This window comes from Pimephales promelas, chromosome 24 (assembly GCF_988280905.1).
Source record: "Pimephales promelas chromosome 24, fPimPro1.hap1.1, whole genome shotgun sequence".
In the NCBI taxonomy this organism is placed as follows: Eukaryota; Metazoa; Chordata; class Actinopteri; order Cypriniformes; family Leuciscidae; genus Pimephales; species Pimephales promelas.
This window is the reverse complement of record NC_142792.1, coordinates 17,309,834-17,317,443: the sequence shown is the minus strand read 5'-3', so window position 1 is coordinate 17,317,443 and position 7,610 is coordinate 17,309,834.

The following is a 7,610-nucleotide window of genomic DNA, read 5'->3' as shown; positions in this document are numbered from 1 at the left end:
GTCGGTATCCAGGCAGAGGTAAGTAACACAGGAAACAGGCAGACGAGAACAGAGATCAGGACAATTGAAAGCTGGGGCAATGCAATACTCCGCAGGGAAGTGGTGTGTGGAAATGGCCTTTATGTGTGTGTAAATGAAGTGCAGGTGTGTGTGCAATCAGTACAGTGCAGGTGTATGGTGTTTGGTGTAATCAGTCCAGGGAGGTGTATGATGGGAAATGAAATCCATGTAACCTCATGGCTAATCGTGACATAGCCCCCCCTTTAAGAGCGGCTTCCATACTTTGTTACTTTACGTAAGTACATTTTTCACGTATCTTTACTTTACTTAAGTAGAATAAATAGTGCATAGTTTTTACTTTTACTTCGTTACATTTTGCAGCAATTATTATACTTTCTACTCCACTTTCTACAACTTCTGTTACTTTTTCATTACATTTTCTGATCATGTTCTGCCAAAATGTAATCTGACCATCCGTTCGTTGCACGTTTGTCTCACCAGTGACGTTTGGTTGCCATAGATATATCAACCCGGTCACACTAAATGCGTCTCACACGCAGTGTGTTTATCGTGCAATTTATACGCGAAAATTTGTTTTTACATGCATAGGAAACGCACCGTGTGTAATATACGTTTGGATAGGATTATGGCAAGCCAAGAGGTTCTGAATTACACCATAAATTAATCGCGTTTATTGCCAAACATAGTTATTAACATATAGTAAGGATAAGCATGATGTGCATATTGCCTAATTGCAAGCTTGTTTCAGAAATGGTGACGACAATTTTTTTCCATAATTATTGAACATCATTATAGGAGTATTAGGTGGAACGAGTTAGAATTAAATGTTTTATTAATCATTAGAAAAAAATAGACATTAAGAGAATAAATTGTTATGCAAGTACTTTTACTTTTAATACTTAAAGTACATTTGAAATCAGGTACTTTTTACTTTTTACTTAAGTATGGCTGTCATTGTGTTACTTCTACTTTTACTAAAGTAAATATTTATCTGTTTATTTGTACTTTTACTTAAGTACTGAGATTCAGTACTTCCTCCACCACTGGGCAGAAGTAACGTGAACAGTCTCTGAAACGGCCATTTTGTCCGTAGACACTGGCTCGAAGGAAGTGACGTGAACAGTCTCTGGATCAGCAGAAGGAATGTGAACAGTCTCTGGCTCGGCCATCTTGTCCGTAGACAGAGGCTCGGAGGAAATTACGTGAACAGATTCTGGATCGCCCATCTTGTCCATGGACACTGGCTCTGTATGTAGAAGTGACGTGAATCATCACTGGCTCTGCAGAAGTGACGTTAAGTATCTCTGGCTCGGCAGAAGTGACGTGAAGCGTCTCTGGCTCAGCAGAAGTGACGTGAAGCTCTGGCTGGACATGGCCGACGTGAAGCTCTGACTAAAAGTGGCTGACGTGAAGCTCTGGCTGGACGTGGCGAGGCTCTGGAAGCTGGAACCCTGGAATGACGGTCTTCTTGGCCCTCCGCACTGACATCAGCGGCAACTGTGCCACGGTTTTTTGTCTGGATTTAGTTTAGTAATTTCTTTTTAGTCTGGATTTAGTATATTGTCATGATACCTGTCTTGTACTTTTATGTTATTTCATGTTTTCTAGCATGTTTTGCAGTCCTTTGTAGTTTTTATTTGTAATTAGTTTGTTGATTGTTCCCAGGTATGTGTTATTTGCCAATCATCCCTTGTGTATGTATAACATACATTATATAACAGTGTTATAGTATATAGGGCTGGGCAAAAAAATCGATTTTTCGATTAATTGTTTTTTTAAAATGTGTTCGATTCAAAATCGATTCTCAACGGCCACGAATCGATTTTTTCCATATAAAGGGCTCGCGGACGAGGTGCTGCATCTTCTCGTCTCTCTGCACTAGGCAAGCGCTGCAGCTGTCGATACACACACGCGTTCAGGAGTCGGGACATGACGGAATATTCACTTAACAATCGGGCCAGCATTGCATTGTAACCTATGATCGTAACTAACGTTTATCATTTTCACGTCTTTTTGTGTTTTACAAGCAATGTTAAACCATCCCATGCTCGCGCACTCTCAGAGATGTCTTTCACTGCGTGCACAGTACAGCCTAAATCTGCCTCACAAACAGCTCGCCAGAAACAAAAGTTTTGTCCCTGAATTATATCACTTAAACAGTTAAAACACGCGACATTATGTCAAAACTCTGGTCTTGGTGAGTAACCTCGTAAAGACAGTCGGTAATGTCTTAAATTAGCATTAAACGCGTGTGACAAAGTTAATGAAACAGTATGGATTCGCGCACTGGTTCTTAAAGTGAACGCAGCCATTTGTGTCAGTCATTAATTCTGTTGTCATAACAACAGAATATAGTATTAATTGTAAGCAATCAGAATTAATAGCCTTTGTATTTAATTCAGTCTGGACTAAAAAGACTATCCAGTGTTATTTTACATTGGATTACTTAATTCAGTTTCTGTAGTATTTCTGACATACCCAAAAAACTACCCCAAAATGTCTCTTAATTTGTGTCTTTATTCTATTGTATTTATTTGTGCTACTTTTTCAATATAATTCAAAGATTGAAATCAAGCTTCTATACATAAACTCTTAAAACAAAAAACAAAAATAAACAAAAAAATTACATTACCATTTAGGTAAGATCAATGTAAAAAAATGTCTAAATATTTATATATTTATTTATCTATATCTATCTTAAACATAAAATAACATGATACTGTTTGATGAAGCTGTGCGACTGTTCTAACTTTTTTTGCATATTGCATCAAAATCCTGTTTATTCTTTGTATGCATTTAGTGTACCTAAAATAAAAAGAATCAAATGAATCGAAATCGAATCGAAATTGAAATGTGAATCGATACCCAGCCCTAGTTATATAATAAAACGATTGGTGTGTGGAACGAGAATCGAACAAACTAATGGTTTCGACAGTAGTTGGTAATGTGTGTTTCGAGGCAGAGGAACAAGGAGGGTGATATAAACCCCTAATATTGTTGGCGGTTGAACACGAGTGCTCCGTGAATGGGTCAGAGGTAGGTGGCTGGAATAATATGGATTATAATGAAGGAGAAGATGAAGAAAGGGAAGAAAGTAGGAGACGAATGAGTGATAAGGGAATAAAAGAATCAGAAAAGAGAAAGATAATGACACAGAAAGTGAAGAAGAGGGACAAGTCATGGTTCAAAAAGAAAGAGAGGAGAAGCCGCTGTTCTGCCGCTGTTGAGCCTTGTCCATCCCTCTGCTCATCCTCAGCTGCCCACCTTTGTCGCTGTGTACTTGCCCAAGTATGTCCAGTCCTCTGCTTTACCCTGGCCTGTGGACCCCCCACCTTCGCCTCTGTCCCCTGAGCCTCAGACTCCACCTTGGTCCTTCAATCCTTCGGCTTTACCTAGGCCCATAGTTCCCTCAGCTCCGTCATGTCCTGTCAGCCCACCAGCTTTGCCAGGCTCACTCGTCCTACCGTTTCTGCATTGGTCAGCCGTCACCCTGGCTCCACCACAGTCTTCCAGATCCTGTCCTCCGCCTCGGTCCCATGTGCCTTCCGCTCCGCCTTGGCCCTCCGGACCTGCGGTGTCACCTTGTCTCTTTGTCAGGCCGGCTCTGTTGGGGATCCCCGAACTGCCTGATCCTCCCTGGCTTCCTTAATTGCCTGACCCTCCCTGGGAAGGAGGGGTTTAGTTTGGAGCATCTGGAAGCCGCTCCTTTGGGTGGGGGCTATGTTACGGTAGCCAGCCCTTCTGGAATATCCTTACTCCAGTTTCAACGCCCCCTTTTGCATGTTTAGGGACTCATATAATTGCTTCCTAGTATGTAGGACTGCTGCTGATTGATTGCTGATTGACTATCACCTGTTCTGATTCAACTCTGATTAGTTAACCTATATCTGGCTTGTTAACCTGGTGTCTGTTGGTGAAGGATTGTTTCACTGTTGTGTGCATGTCTGAGCATTCCTGGTTTTCCGTGCCTATCTGTGTCTTGACGCTTGCCTTGGTGTATCTCTGTGATTGTCTGCAGCCTGTCTAGTGACCCTCTGCCTGTTTCTGGATTCCGTTTGCCTGCAGCCCGCCCTTGATCTTCAGCCTGGTTATCAACACTCCTTTGGTTTACCCTGAATCTGTTGATGCTGATACTTTATCTTTGACAAAGTCTTAGATGTGAATAAATTGTTGCACTTGGATCTGCCTCTGTCATCGCCTTCATAACAGTTGCAAACGGAGATGTGAAATCGGATACTTTGTAGTTTCCATAGTGACCGCTCACGAGGTGTTTGCATACTTTACCACAGCGGAAGTGAAATAAATGCAATATTTGCCAAATACACAGATATTTCAGACACATTTTCATTCAAAACTTTTTTTTATCAGTTTTGATAAACATGACACAATATAGCATCGCGACTACATGAAAAAACTGGTTACTGTTATAAAAAAAATGATTTGTGAGCTTTAGTGGAACTTAAGGTGTGAGAATAAAAACAAAACGCACATGATCGTTGTCATGCGGTGAATCCAGTGAATCGTGGAACAGTTGTGACGTCATCAGAGCTTGTGCAGCCGCTCTTGAGAAGCTGCGCTGGCTGAGTTCTCCGGCTACTCTCGAATCGTTCTCGCGGTACTTTGATAGCACACGTCACAGTCATGTGGAGTCAGCGCTGCATCAAGTCGGACAAAATTTCTAACCGGCATGCACTGCTTCAAGTCAGCCGCCAATCATTTCATTCATTTAAAGTGATTAAAATCTGATCTAAACTGAAAATAATGACAAATAACACACATTTACATATTGTTAATCATCAAATACATTATATTTCTGTAAGTATTTCTCCTATATCTAAACATTTGAGAAGTGCAATGCCTCCATGTAATGTGCAAGGTGCACATGCTATTTTGACTACCATTCTTTCCCAAAATTGTAAAATTACAACAAAGACATAACAAGCTAAAAAATCTAATTTCATGTATACATTCCACAATAACCAAGTATTTACATGAAGTAGACATTCTAACAATGACAAAAAATATATTTCTGGGGTTTCTTTACTTCTGTGTTGAGATATCCAGTCCAATGAAACAAGGAGACATACTCGATATCTTATTTGCCCAAGTTGTTGTTTGCACTAGCACCATGTCCTCGTTCTCCAAAACTGTTTCACTTAGTAAAATTGTGTACCCTATGAAAGAGAGCTGTAATGGAACAGTATGTCAAAGAGCATGGTGTTCCTGAACATCATCATACAAATCAAGGCTGCCAGTTTTAGGCAGATCTAATCAAGGAGTTGAGTTTCAAGTTTGGTGCCATCAGAATTAGGACTCCTTATCATCCTGAGGGAAATGGTTTAATTGAAAGATTCAATCGCAAAATTAACTTTTACGTTGTTTGAAACTGTGTGAAAATTGAGATGGGGGTGTGTACACGACAACCCTATAATGGTAAAAATCCACCCCCTCCTTTTTTTATATTCCCCATGACTCATTAACTGTTTCAAAATGGGTCATTTACAATTTATACACACTGTGACGTAACAATGTAACACTCCTGTTAGCTTAGATCAGCAAAAAGACCAAATAGCACCTCATACAATGTGGGAGACTTGGTTATAATCTTATAACTAAATGCTTCTCCTCTCTTGAGCTATAATATAGTTATAAGAGTATGAAGAAAGTTAACCCTCTAGTGCTAACAATAACTCTGGCAAATAAGAGGGGATATCGAGTATGCAAAGGTTCTAAATGATGGCAATTTATTGGTAAGGTGGCTACATAGCCAATGGGTCCCATTGTTTAGCCTCGCAATGCCATTGGATAGTACAGTAAATGTGTATATAGGTATTGCCATAAGATCATTACAACCTGCAAACTTTCCTAGAAGCGCATCTCCTTGTTTCGTTGGACTGGATATCTCAACATTGAAGTCAGTAAAACCCCAGAAATATTTTTTTGTCATTGCAAATGCAGCAAAATCCTCCCGAGTCAAGTCCCGCTCTCTAGAGCTTTCACATTAGAAAAGTGGTTTCATTTGGAAATATCTATGTCACAATACAGAAGTCAAGAAGGCCATAATTTCCATTATGGTGACTTTTAATTTGCTCAGCAGGATTATTGAGATGATGCGAAACAAAATATAAGATATTGGTATTAAGATATTGACTTCAGGACATACAGAACATTTTTAGTTAGACTTGTAGTGATATTTACATGTCTTGTAACTTTTATGTGTTTTTTTGCAAATATTTACTGAGCGGGAAGGAGGCCATCTGGTGGCCTTCATAATTATCTCACTATTCTGAACCTACTGCTGTCATTTGCCAAATGGAGGTTTCTGATTGGTGGTTTGAGACCTTATAAGGCTCTTCCTGTTTTTTGAAATGTAGTGACCCGTAAGAGACGCCTCATAATCAAAGCCCTACGGAGCAGTTTCAGACTCATATTCCGACAAGAATATGAGTATGACGAAGTCAGGCTAGTTATTTCCAGCATGGGGCCAGTTTACATCGGGAATGAGCTGGATCATTCAACCAAACCAAGTCTCCCACATTGTATGAGGTGCTACCGTAGCTAACAGGAGTGTTACATTGTTACGTCACAGTGTGTATAAATTGCAAATGACCCATTTTGAAACAGTTAATGAGTCATGGGGAATATAAAAAAAGGAGGGGGTGGATTTTTACCAATATAGGGTTGTTGTGTACACACCCCCATCTCAATTTTCACACAGTTTCAAACAACGTAAAAGTTAATTTTGCGATTGAATCTTTCAATTAAACCATTTCCCTCAGGATGATAAGGAGTCCTAATTCTGATGGCACCAAACTTGAAACTCAACTCCTTGATTAGATCTGCCTAAAACTGGCAGCCTTGATTTGTATGATGATGTTCAGGAACACCATGCTCTTTGACATACTGTTCCATTACAGCTCTCTTTCATAGGGTACACAATTTTACTAAGTGAAACAGTTTTGGAGAACGAGGACATGGTGCTAGTGCAAACAACAACTTGGGCAAATAAGATATCGAGTATGTCTCCTTGTTTCATTGGACTGGATATCTCAACACAGAAGTAAAGAAACCCCAGAAATATATTTTTTGTCATTGTTAGAATGTCTACTTCATGTAAATACTTGGTTATTGTGGAATGTATACATGAAATTAGATTTTTTAGCTTGTTATGTCTTTGTTGTAATTTTACAATTTTGGGAAAGAATGGTAGTCAAAATAGCATGTGCACCTTGCACATTACATGGAGGCATTGCACTTCTCAAATGTTTAGATATAGGAGAAATACTTACAGAAATATAATGTATTTGATGATTAACAATATGTAAATGTGTGTTATTTGTCATTATTTTCAGTTTAGATCAGATTTTAATCACTTTAAATGAATGAAATGATTGGCGGCTGACTTGAAGCAGTGCATGCCGGTTAGAAATTTTGTCCGACTTGATGCAGCGCTGACTCCACATGACTGTGACGTGTGCTATCAAAGTACCGCGAGAACGATTCGAGAGTAGCCGGAGAACTCAGCCAGCGCAGCTTCTCAAGAGCGGCTGCACAAGCTCTGATGACGTCACAACTGTTCCACGATTCAC